The 13446-nt window shown below is 33.5% G+C and overlaps 1 protein-coding gene across 5 annotated transcripts in view; it reads right to left on the bottom strand.

Moving 5' to 3' along the window:
- LOC100881127 (tubulin monoglutamylase TTLL4) overlaps nt 1-13446 on the bottom strand; it is a 302465-nt gene that overhangs the window by 189140 nt on the left and 99879 nt on the right. For all 5 annotated transcript variants that reach the window (XM_076534078.1, XM_012282193.2, XM_076534081.1 and 2 more), the window contains one exon: nt 13195-13243. The gene's annotated coding sequence lies outside the window, so the exon portion shown is untranslated. The remainder of the gene's footprint in view (nt 1-13194; nt 13244-13446) is intronic.

Below are 13446 nucleotides of genomic sequence, written 5' to 3'. Positions count from 1 at the left end.
ATTTGGAAATTTAGGGATTTGGGGATTCGGGGAATTAAAAATTTGAGGATTTGAGAATTGGGGAATTGAGAATTTACGGATTTGGGGAATTTGGGAATTTGGGGATTTGGGAATTTGGAAATTTAGGGATTTGGGGATTTGGGGAATTAAAAATTTGAGGATTTGAGAATTGGGGAATTGGGGAATTTGGGAATTTGGGAATTGGGGGATTTCGGGATTTGGGGATTTGGGGATTTGGAAATTTGGGGATTTGAGAATTGGGGAATTTGGGAATTTGGGAATTGGGGGATTTCGGGATTTGGGGATTTGGAAATTTGGGAATTTGGGAATTGGGGAATTGGAGAATTGGGAATTTAGGGATTTGGGGAATTTGGGAATTTGGGAATTGGGGGATTTGGGGATTTGGGAATTTGGGAATTTAGGGATTTGGAGATTTGGGGAATTAAAAATTTGAGGATTTGAGAATTGGGGAATTGGGGAATTGGGGAATTTGGGAATTGGGGGCTTTCAGGATTTGGGGATTTGGGGAATTAAAAATTTGAGGATTTGAGAATTAGGGAATTTGGAAATTGGGGGATTTGGGAATTTAGGGGTTTGGGGATTTGGGAATTTAGTGATTTGGAGAAATAAAAGTTTGAGAATTTGGGAAATTGGGAATTTAGTGATTTGGGGATTTGGAGATTTGGAAATTTAGGAATTTGGGGATTTGGAGATTTGGAAATTTAGGGATTTGGGGATGTGGGGAATTAAAAATTTGAGGATTTGAAAATTGAAAAATTTGGAATCTTGGGGATTTGGGAATTTAGTGATTTGAACGAATAAAAATTTGGGAATTTGGGAATTTAGGTATTCGGAAATTTGGAGATTAGGGGTTTGAGAACTGGGAAATTTGGGAACTTGGGGATATAGAAATTTAAGGATTTCGGGTATTAAAAGTTTGGGAATTTGTGGATTTGGGGAATTAAAGATGTGGGAATTTAGGGATTCCAAAATTTCAAAATTTGAGTTTGCGAATTTAGGAATTTGAGTATTTAGGAATTCAGGAACTTCCAAATTTGAGAATTTGGCAATTTGAAAATTTCAAAAATATGGAAATTTGACAACTTGGCAAATGTTTGAATTTAGGAATAAGGGAATTTGAGAATTTAAAATTTTAGGAATTTATAAATTTGAAAATTTGACAACTTGGCAATTTCGAACTCACAGCTCAAATGTCAAACCTTGCTCAAATTCCTAATACTCTCCAACTTGAAATTTAGGTCCAACTATAACTTGTATAGTCAAGGTTCGCTGAATATAAAATACTCATAACATTTTCTCCCAAAGTCCCCTAAAAAATAAATTGCTTAAAAAATTGAGAGTCCCAAAAAGAACTTGAATCCATCAGAGTGAACGGGTCGTATTTCATCCCCAATGCGATCAAGACCGAACGAATCCTTGGTCCGCATCTAAAAAAACGCGAGTCCGAAAAGGGATTCGACATTTCTCGAAGGTCCCGAATAGACAGGAACCGCGATGACACGGTCCGCGTTAATCCACCGATAGAAATCTGTGAGCTACCGGTCATCCAGCACGAAGAGGAGACTTCACCAAGGGAAATGTATAATTTATAACGATAATCCTTTAAGAATAGATCCGTGCCCCGAAGGCAGATTCACGGTTCCACGAGCCTGAATGCCGCGTTTCCATTCGTTGTCCCTTTGAAAACTCCCTCTTCTATTTCCACCGATGAATCTCGGATCGATGGATCGTAGGCTGTGTTTACATAGCTGCGAGACTCGCGAGCGTGTTTATTTAGGCGAATAATGGGGAAAACTAAATGGAAAGCCAGGTTTCCGTTAACGAACGGATGTCCCTAAAGAAGGCATGTTTAGGGACGATGTGAGGGTGCCTCAAGCAAGTTTTCTTGGGCACGATGTTTGATATTTGGGATCTCTGTTATCTTTCGAGGACTCGAGAATCGATTAGGTTTCGATGAACCAATTGGGGATGTTTGATCGGTGCGGTGTTTGCGCGTCGAGTGTTGACTGCTGGATTTGGGGATGATTCTGATAATTCGATTACGTTTGGTAAATAATGAGGTTTAGTATGATGTTTGAGGGAGTTTTATAGAGACTTCGAGTGTGGATTCTGGGGATTTGTATCGGTTTCAACGATAACTTTACATCTTAATTTATAAAATCAAGGGGACTTCAAACAGGGTAAAGTCTGATTATTATATTTTAAGAATGGATTTAAATATGGAAAAATGTTTCAGACAAAAGTAGTGGGATATCAAGGGTTAAGATGGCGGCAACAATTTGGCTTTGGTTTGAAGGTCAAATTGACTTCAGTTTCTTAAATAGATTAGATCAATCTTAGATCAATTATCAAATTTTTAGAATTGTTATAGTTAAATACAAGATTTGAACAAAAATGTTGAATATCAAATAATAACACTATTGAACTCAAAACTCAGTTATATGGCAAATACGATTTTTGTTACACTTGTACCGTAGCATGCGTCACAAGTATAATTCATGAGGCAATAGATTAGTAAAGTTGGAAATACGTCCACAAAAAGTGAAACAGGTTTATAAAATAGTTTCAAGGAAGCATTATAAACAGTACTGCAATAAGCATTATAAATACCAGGAAATGTGTTCCGCATATTCAATGTTTAAAGTTCGCGATTCAAATTAAGTAACATAAACGTGATTAATTTCTATAAAATTATATACAAACTAGATAACGCATGAAGTATACTTTTTGCATTATACAGGGTCTCTCCAAAGTCCACCCTAATATTTCAACAGCTTCAAACATGCAAAAATATTCCAGAAAAGTTGTAGATATCAAGGGTTAAGATGGCGAAAATTTGACCTTGGTTTGATGGTCACTTCCTCAGTTTCTTAAATAGAACCCCATTTATTGCACATTGTAGCGACGTTTTCAAAACACTATGTTTGTTTTTCGTGGGAGTCATTCCCAAGATACGAAGCTTCAAAGTTGTCACATAAGTGGCGTAAATCTGATCGTGCAACCCTCGCGCGGTGCACCTTGGGTAATGTGAATGCCGACGATACGTCAACTTTGAAGCTCCGTATCTTGGGAATGACTCGCACAACAAACATAGGTAGTGTTTTGAAAACGTCGAGGCTACAATATGCAATAAATGGGGGTTCTATTTAAGAAACTGAAGACGTGACCTTCAAACGACCAAGGTCAAACTGTTGCCACCATCTTAACCTTGATATCTACAACTTTTGTCTGAAACATTTTTCCATATTTTACGCCGTTTCCGTAATGTAAAGGTGGGGTTGGACTTTAGAGAGATTCTGTACTCGGCGCATAAGGAGAGTTAAAATGTTGTCGCGAGCAAGCAACGAGGAGTTAATAATTCGACGTGGGAACGCGTACCGTTCAATTTCGAATTGAAGATCTGACACGCGGCTATAAGGAAAGTTGGGAAACGTCCTCACAATTTTCTCGATCCTTTACCTCATTACATGTGTGTAAAATAAATTTCGATGGGAGAAAAGACACTTTCGGTGCTCGACAATGGTGTCGCCGGTAAATTTACTTTTGCGAATGACGTTCGTGTATGCGATAAAAAAACTAATTAACAATATTACTTGTCCTAAGTAACTATAGATATAAAATCTTCTCTCCATCATCATACTTCACTTTACAGAAAGAAACCAACCCCGCAAATAAATAAAACAAGTACTTCAATTTTAGTTTATTAATTTTCTTCACAAGATGGCGGTCGTAGAAACTCATTCTGCCTGATAAAATAAATTAAATAAATGTCGTGGCTTACTTTATTAATTTCCTTCCTGAGATGACGCTCATAGAGTCCCATCTCCCCAAACAAATAAATAAAATAAATATTTTAATTTAGTGTACTGATTTACTTCTTCAAAAGATGACGTTCAAGTGTCGTAAAGACTCATTTTGTAAATAAATATATAAAATAAATAGTTCAACTTACTCTATTGATTTTCTTCCTCAAATGACGCTCATAGAGTTTCATCTCCCCCAAAAAAATAAATAAAATAAATAGTTTAAACAACATTAATAAATAAATTTAGTCTACTGATTTCCATCTTCAAAAAATGTCGTCCAAGTCTCCCACAGTATCACATCGCCAAATAAAATAAATTTCTCAGGTCACATTGAAAATTCGCCATTCAGCAGTGCGTGTCGCTGCATAAAGCGATGGAGTTAGCATCTCGTCCCATTGAAACATTTTTTTTCTTTTTACTATACCCACCCACGTTAGATCCGTTTGTGAATCATCGTGGCAGGTCCCAAGGATCCTTACATCCGGTAGGATATCTTTTCCTCGGGGCAGAAGATCCTGGACAGAAGACCCGGACAATGATCCGTGTCCAGTCTCAGACCTAACTGTCTCACGGCGAATTGGACTTTGTGCACATTGTTGGAGATTTCAACTAGATGCGAAGGCAAACAGATCGATTGGAAATGCTATCTTCAGGTGTTTGAAGGTGACGTAATCCGAGGAGAAAAATGGTAGTTTTGGGGAAGAGGGTGAGACGTGACTGGAACGATGCGGATGAGATTAACGGTGATGTATGGTAGATAGATTGTAGTTGGAGATATTTAGAGATGTTTGATTGTTGGTATTTGCAGGGTGGAATTATGGGTTTTTGGAGAGAATTTAGGAGTTGTCAAATTTGGGATATGAAGAATTAAAGTTTTTCGAAATTGGGATATGAAGAATTTCGATTTTTTAATTTGGGATATGAAGAATTTCAATTTTTTAAATTTAGATATGAAGAAGTAAATTCTTTCAAAATTGGGGTATGAAGGATTTAAATTTCTTAATTTGGGATATGAAGAATTAAATTTCTTCAAAATTGGGATATGAAGAATTTAAATATTTTAATTTGGAATATGAAGAACTAAATTTTTTCAAAATTTGGATATGAAGAATTAAATTCTTTCAAAATTGGGATATGAAGGATTTAAATTTTTTAATTTGGGATATGAAGAATTAAATTTTTCAAAATTGGGATAAAAAATTTTAATTCATCATATCCAAAATTTCCAAAATTTCAATTCTTCATATTCCAAATTTGTAAAAATTCAATTCTTCACATTCTAAATTTGCAAAGTTTCAATTCTTCATATTCCATATTTGTAAAATTTCGATTCTTCATATTCCAAATTACGAAAATTTCAATTCTTCATATTCCAAATTTGCAACATTTCAATTCTCCACATCACACATTCCAAATATTTCAATTCTTCATATCGCAAATTAGGAAAATTGAAATTCTTCATATTCCAAATTTGCAACGTTTCAATTCTCCACATCACACATTTCAAATATTTCAATTCTTCATATCCCAAATTGGAAAAATTTCAATTCTTCATATCCCAACTTTGAAGAGTTTCAGTCCTTCGTATCCCAAATCTGCAATATTTCTATTCTTAACATCCCAAATTAGGAAAATTTCAATTCTTCCTATTCCCAATTTGTAAGTTCTCAATTCTTTATGTATTAAATTTGCAAAATTTCAATTCGTCACATCCCAAATTCGAAAAATTCCAATTCCTCTCATTCCAAATTTAACAAATTTCAATTCCTCACCCACCACTCCTAAAAAATTAAATTTCCTCGAATCCTAATCTTACAAAACTAAATCTCTCCAAATTCCTCATCTCAAAAATAAAAAACCTTGATCGCCCCCAAATTTAACAAATTCCAATTTCTCACCCCCACCCCTAAATAATCAAATCTCCCTGTCTCCTAATATTAAAAAAATAAATCTCTCCAAATTCCTCATCTCAAAAATAAGAAACCTTAATCTCCCACAAATTTAACAAATTCCAATTTCTCACCCCAACCCCTAAAAAATCAAATCTCCCTGTCTCCTAATCTTACAAAAATAAATCTCTCCAAATTCCTCATCTCAAAAAGGAAAATCCTTAATCTCCCCCAAATTTAACAAATTCCAATTTCTCACCCCCACCCCTAAAAAATAAAATTTCCCCATATCCTAATCTTAAAAAAATAAATCTCTCCAAATTCCCCATCTCAAAAATAAGAAACCTTGATCGCCCCCAAATTTAACAAATTCCAATTTCTCACCCCCACCCCTAAAAAATAAAATTTCCCCATATCCTAATCTTAAAAAAATAAATCTCTCCAAATTCCTCATCTCAAAAATAAAAAACCTTGAACACCCCCAAATTTAACAAATTCTAATTTCTCAGCCCCACCCCTGAAAAATCAAATCTCCCTGTCTCCTAATCTTACAAAAATAAATCTCTCCAAATTCCTCATCTCAAAAAGGAAAATCCTTAATCTCCCCCAAATTTAACAAATTCCAATTTCTCACCCCCACCCCTAAAAAATAAAATTTCCCCATATCCTAATCTTAAAAAAATAAACCTCTCCAAATACCTCATCTCAAAAATAAAAAACCTTGAACACCCCGAAACCTTGAAAACCCTTTCATCAAATAAATCATACAAGAGTTCAGATCATGCCATCGTACCCAAAGGGTTGATACAAATTATCAAGTAGGTTACTCAGTTGCACCTACATTTCCATATCCTTTTACATCCTTCGTGCGAGCATGTTCGAACACGTTTTGCAGCATCCACGTGCAGTTAAAAAGTGAATTGTGTACCCGATGCAGGTTCGTACCTGCACCGAGAAAAGCAGGTCGATTCGAAACGGTGCCCGTATGCCTTTACACAATCTTCCGCATTCAGAGATCAACAGAAGGCGAGCAGAAACGTGTTCGAACTTGCTCCAAGCTTTTTCTCCAAACTGAACTCATGTCCTTTTTTTTCTATTCAGAATAGCTTTTGTCGTCTAGTTCAACGGGGTCTATACGCAAAATGGTAGCAGTTTTTATTCTTGCGACTGGGATGATTCTTTGGTTATTCTTTTTTATTCTGGAGTGGTCTGTTCTTGAATCAAAATTAATATTTTTTCTCCTTCTAAATTGAAAGACAATTTTTGTCATTCAAGATTAAAGACAATTTTCTTCCTTCAAAATTAAAAATAATTTTCTTTGTTCAAAAGTAAAAATATTTTTCCTTCTTTAGAATTAAAAAGCAATTTTGCTCCTTCAAACTTAAAAATCATTTTTCTCCTTCAAAATTAAGAATAATCTTCTTCATTCAAACTTAAAGACAATTTCTTTCATTTAAAACTAAAAATAATTTTTCTCATTCAAGATTAAAGACAATTTTCTTTAAGTAAAATTGAAAACAATTTTCCTCCTCCAAAATTAAAAAACAATTTTTCTCCTTCAAAATTAAGAATACTCTTCCTCATTCAAACTTAAAGACAATTTCTTTCATTTAAAACTAAAAATAATTTTTCTCATTCAAGATTAAAGACAATTTTCTTTAAGTAAAATTGAAAACAATTTTCCTCCTTCAAAATTAAAAAACAATTTTTCTCATTCAAAATTAAGAATAATTTTTCTCCTTCAAAATTAAGAATACTCTTCCTCATTCAAACTTAAAGACAATTTCTTTCATTTAAAACTAAAAATAATTTTTCTCATTCAAGATTAAAGACAATTTTCTTTAAGTAAAATTGAAAACAATTTTCCTCCTTCAAAATTAAAAAACAATTTTTCTCATTCAAAATTAAGAATAATTTTTCTCCTTCAAAATTAAGAATACTCTTCCTCATTCAAACTTAAAGACAATTTCTTTCATTTAAAACTAAAAATAATTTTTCTCATTCAAGATTAAAGACAATTTTCTTTAAGTAAAATTGAAAACAATTTTCCTCCTTCAAAATTAAAAAACAATTTTTCTCATTCAAAATTAAGAATAATTTTTCTCCTTCAAAATTAAGAATACTCTTCCTCATTCAAACTTAAAGACAATTTCTTTCATTTAAAACTAAAAATAATTTTTCTCTTTCAAGATTAAAGACAATTTTCTTTAAGTAAAATTGAAAACAATTTTCCTTCTTCAAAATTAAAAAACAATTTTTCTCATTCAAAATTAAGAATGCTCTTCCCCATTCAAACTTAAAGACAATATTCTTCGTTCAAGTCTAAAAACAATTTTTGTCATTCAAGATTAAAGATAATTTTCTTCATTCAAACCTAAAAACAATTTTTGTCATTCAAGATTGAAGACAATTTTCTTCAAGTAAAATTAAAAACAATTTGCCTCTTTCAAACTTAAAAACAATTTTTCTCGTTCAAAATTAAAAAGGAATTTTTCTCATTCAAAAATCCTCCTCCATCAAAATTATGATGTATCATTTATTTAGAAAAATCTAATTCTAACAAAATAACGCATAAGAGTACCTCAATCTTGAAATCCCAATAAAAATAACTCGATTCAAGTAACAAAACTATCAATTTACTCAATTACTCTGACTCACCCCATCTAACATCCCTAAATCATCAAATATCGACTACCTTTAACATCGAGATACCTTTAACGCAAGGATAATCGACACAAATCCAACCTGTCTCTGACCCACATTCTCAACCCTTTACCTGAGCCCCGAAAGGGTTAACGGAAATCCGTACCGAAAGGGTTGGCACAGAGAAGATTCACCTGTAACTAACTGAAGGTGTATACCAGGTGCCCCCGAACGTGTAAAATTTCGATCCACCATAATACAGATAGAACAAGAGACGCAGAGATTTTAAAGTCGTCGCAAACGATCAAACGTGTCCGAAACTATCGAAAACGATACCGAACACGATTATTCTTGATTTCACCACGACCGACGTCAACGACGACCAAGTATCGTCGACGATGAGTTACAGAGCTTTTAACGTGCCTCCAGTCGATTCTACGTGTGAAAAATTATCGAAAACGATACCGAAACACGGTTTTTAGTTCGACGATCGTCGACGGGTTCCTGTCGGATCGCCGCCAAAATCTATACAGCAAATTTAGGCTGTCTCGCGAGTCCACCCTGAAAATTTCAAGTGAAACGTCCCAAAATTGCGTCCTATAACGTGTGGACAAACGAACAGATGCAGATCGAGTCCTCAGAGGAGCCTCACTATGTTCAGTAATTAATTTTATAGACATATTGTAGAGAGAACGTTTATTTTATCTGTGGTTGGCATAAACAGGAAGCTGGTCGCGTCTTGTGAGCTACTGGTTCTTTCGAGGCTTCGTGCAACGTTTATGGGAACGATGTTTGGATAGTGCTAATAAAATAATGAAGAATGTTTGTACAGATGACTGCGGGATTAATTGCGTAAATGTGATCTTGTTAGAAGATTTGTTATTAATACGTTGACTGACGTGAAATTGCGATTTGTAGCGTGCAGACAATCACATTTCGCAAGAATCATGAAATTGCGATTTGTAGTAAATGCGAGTTGCAACTGGTGGCAATGGTAATAACAATGGTAGCAAAATAGCAGACAAGTGAAATGCAGATCGACTAAAAAAGGAAGAGAAATCAATGTCCAAGACAGCAGGCGCAGAAAACAAAGAAATATTCCAATCACGGTATCGATAAACGACGCTCGCAATCGTTCAATCGCACCTGCCCTTTTCCACAAACCGGGAAACGAAAGGCTGCACATGTCGACAGCTGCGAAAAGTGTATTTTCTTGGAGCGATCGAGTCGACATCGAACGCAGAAAAAAGAGGAGAAGAAGATCAGACAACCCTTGAAGGGAAACTAGAAAATCCCGTTCTATGTAGGTACGAGGTAGACAAATCAGATCGACACGTTATACTGGAGCAGGGACGAGATTAGAGGGACTATTGCCCTGAGTAATTTAAGGTGATATATGTAGATTTTGATGACTAACGATATTTATACACATTTTTATGAGATTTTTATAATTAACAGATTGGAAGGTTCGCAAGTTTTCATTGTTAATAAGGTACTGAATTTATGGATGTTTAGATTTTATATTTCAAATTTAGTAGTTAGGTTTGTAGAGGTTTATGAGTATTAGTGAATTTTTCAATTTGAGATTTTCAAATTTTCTGAATTTTCAAGTTTGTAAATTTACAGTCGATTTCTAATATTTCTAAATTCACAAGGTTCAAAATTTTGGAAATTCCAAATTTTTAATCTCCAAATTCCAAATTTCCAAATTTCCACACCCCCATTTGCAATTTCCCAATTTCCAAATTTTCTAATTCTCAAATTGACCAATTTCTAAATTTTCAAGTCCGCAAATTTCCAAATTTCCCACATGCCAAAATTCTAAATTTCCCAAATTTTTAATCTCCAAATTCTCAAATTTTTAAATTTCTACATCTCCAAATTCCACATTTTCAAATTTCCACACCCCCCATTTGCAATTTCCCAATTTCCAAATTTTCTAATTCTCAAATTGACCAATTTCTAAATTTTCAAGTCCTCAAATTTCCAAATTTCTCACATGCCAAAATTCTAAATTTCCCAAATTTTTAATCTCCAAATTCTCAAATTTTTAAATTTCTACATCCCCAAATTCCAAATTTTCAAATTTCCACACCCCCATTTGCAATTTCCCAATTTCCAAATTTTCTAATTCTCAAATTCACCAATTTCTGAATTTTCAAGTCCTCAAATTTCCAAATTTCCCACATGCCAAAATTCTGAATTTCCCAAATTCTAAATGTTCAAATTTCTAAATTTCCAAGTGTCCACATCCCCAAATTCCAAATTTCCAAATTTCCCAACTTCCAAATTCTCACATCTCCTAGTTCCAAATTTCCCAATTTCCAAATCTTCAAAATCTAAAATTCCTAAATTCCCAAATTATCAACCTTGCCAAAATAAACAAAGTACAAAATATCCTCACTACAATACTCTAAAAATTGAACATTCTAATTTTTGTATAATTCAAGCTAAATTTTTCCATCCACAAAATCTCAGCAGCCTATGGACAAATGTATATGTTCCACTGACCTTGCACCCCCATAGCAACCCACTTCTAATCATCATGTCACCTCCACGATTTTTACATAAAAATGTCAACTCCATCATCGATAATACAGTACTCTAAAAATCGTTCATATTAATCTTGATATAATACAAACAAAGTTTCTTCATCCCCAAAAATCTTATCATCACATATGCAAGTGTATGTGTTTTTGGCTGCATCCCCACTTCAACACGTCACCTCCATGATTTTTACATAAAAATGTCAACTCCATCATCGATACTACAGTACTCTAAAAATGGTACATATCAATCTTGATATAATACAAACAAAGTTTCTTCATCCCCAAAAATCTCATCATCACATATGCAAGTATATGTGTTTCCTAGACCTCCATTTCAACACCTCACCTCCATGATTTTTACATAAAAATATTAATTCCATCATAGAGTACTCTAAATTCTAAGTTAGATACATTATTCTAAAAATCGTTCATATTAATCTTGATATAATTCAAACAAAGTTTCTTCATCCCCAAAAATCTCATCATCACATATGCAAGTATATGTGTTTCCTAGACCTCCATTTCAACACCTCACCTCCATGATTTTTACATAAAAATATTTATTCCATCACAGAGTATTCTAAATTCTAAATTAGATATATTATTCTAAAAATCGTTCACATTAATCTTGATATAATTCAAACAAAGTTTCTTCATCCCCAAAAATCTCATCATCACATATGCAAGTGTATGTGTTTTTGGCTGCATCCCCACTTCAACACGTCACCTCCATGATTTTTACATAAAAATATCAACTCCATCATCGATACTACATTATTCTAAAAATCGTTCATATTAATCTTGATATAATTCAAACAAAGTTTCTTCATCCCTAAAATCTCATCACATATGCAAGTATGTGTGTTTCCTGGACCTCCATGTCAACACCTCACCTCCATGATTTTTACATAAAAATATTTATTCCATCACAGAGTATTCTAAATTCCAAATTAGATACATTATTCTAAAAATCGAACATATCTTGATATAATTCGACCAAAATTTCTTCACCCCCAAAAATCTCAGCACCCCACAAAAGTACAGGTGTCCGTCCCTGCGCCCTATTTCGTCCGAGTCCGATCGACACGTCACCCCCATGATTGCGTCCAACAGAGTGGTCGACATGCACGTGTGCCCTTTGTGTGCAGGTTTGACCCTTTTTACCTGAAGAAGGGTGTCGGTGGAAAAGGGAGAAAACCGGTCGCTTACCCCGTACGATATATCCATTGATCGATGCAAGATATGCATCTACGAGGCTGAATAGGTCAGAAAATAAGGAAATTCCGTCGGAGATTTTCGTGATTTTGAATAATATTGCATCCCCTTTCCTTTCTAAGGGGTTTCAAAGGGATCGAAAGGGTCCAACGTGGACGGGGTCATTGTTGGCCGTGGAAAGTTCCCTGGATAGAGAGCGGACAAAGGATTCTGCGGGGTTTTCAACGGTGGACAGCTTGAAGGATTTCGATCCTGTGCGTTATATGGTGTATGTGTATTGTATGGGGGAAATGGGGGTGGGTCATTTCTTCTGGTGGGGTGCATATGTTTCTGGGTAATTTTTGTCAAGTTGCATGCATTACACTTGATGTTATTGTAATTTTTCTTTGATAGAGGAATTGTTGAAATTGGTGACATATTTTAATGTTATATGTATAATTATATTTTGATGTGTGTAATACGTGTGATGTGTTGACATATGTATCAGTGCGTTTGTAGAAATTTCCGAAATTTTAAGTGGGTTTTCAAGTTTAGAAATTTTTATATTTGAACAGTATGATTTATGAGCTTTTGAATAAGCAGATTTTTAATTTTATAAATTTTTTAACTTTCAGATTTAGTGATTTAAAAATTGAGAGACTGGGAAGTTTAGATATATATATATAGTAACTTTGAAATCTAGATATTTAGGTACTTAGAAATTTAAAAATTGTAAAATTGTAAAATTGAGAATTTTAAAAAATTGTAAAATTGTAAAATTGAGAATTTTAAAAAATTGTAAAATTGTAAAATTGAGAATTTTAAAAAATAAATTAATAAATTTACAAGTCATCACATTTTAAATCTTTCATACATTAGTTTGAACATAAACAAAATGACCATGAAAAAAAATAAACTTAGTCGGTTCAATAGTTTGTAAAATATCTATTAGCTATAAGTGAAATTTTTCTTAAATGTACACATAATTATTTTTACAGAAAAAGTAAACTTATATAATGGTTCACTGTAATTGTACTTAAAATGAATTGTTAAATAAATGTGATATAGAAAAGTGTATTATATTTGACTCACCCTTCTGAAGGCTGTTTCTCAATCGATGTTGTCACCCTTAGTCGCTCACCTGTAACAGAAATAGTAATTTATAAGAAAAATAAAGCGAATAACTACCGATTTAATACATATAAGTACATTGTATAAAATATATTATATTACTATAAAAAATGTGAAATGTTACTCATGTATTAAAGAAGAAAAATAAAGTATGTGAATATAAAATTAAGAGAATAAATCTAGGGAATTTTGTAAACTTGTATAATGAGTTCG

Source organism: Megachile rotundata, chromosome 8 (genome assembly GCF_050947335.1).
Source record: "Megachile rotundata isolate GNS110a chromosome 8, iyMegRotu1, whole genome shotgun sequence".
Classification (NCBI taxonomy): domain Eukaryota; kingdom Metazoa; phylum Arthropoda; class Insecta; order Hymenoptera; family Megachilidae; genus Megachile; species Megachile rotundata.
The sequence above is the reverse complement of the archived record's forward strand: the minus strand, read 5'-3'. Positions and strand labels throughout refer to the sequence as shown.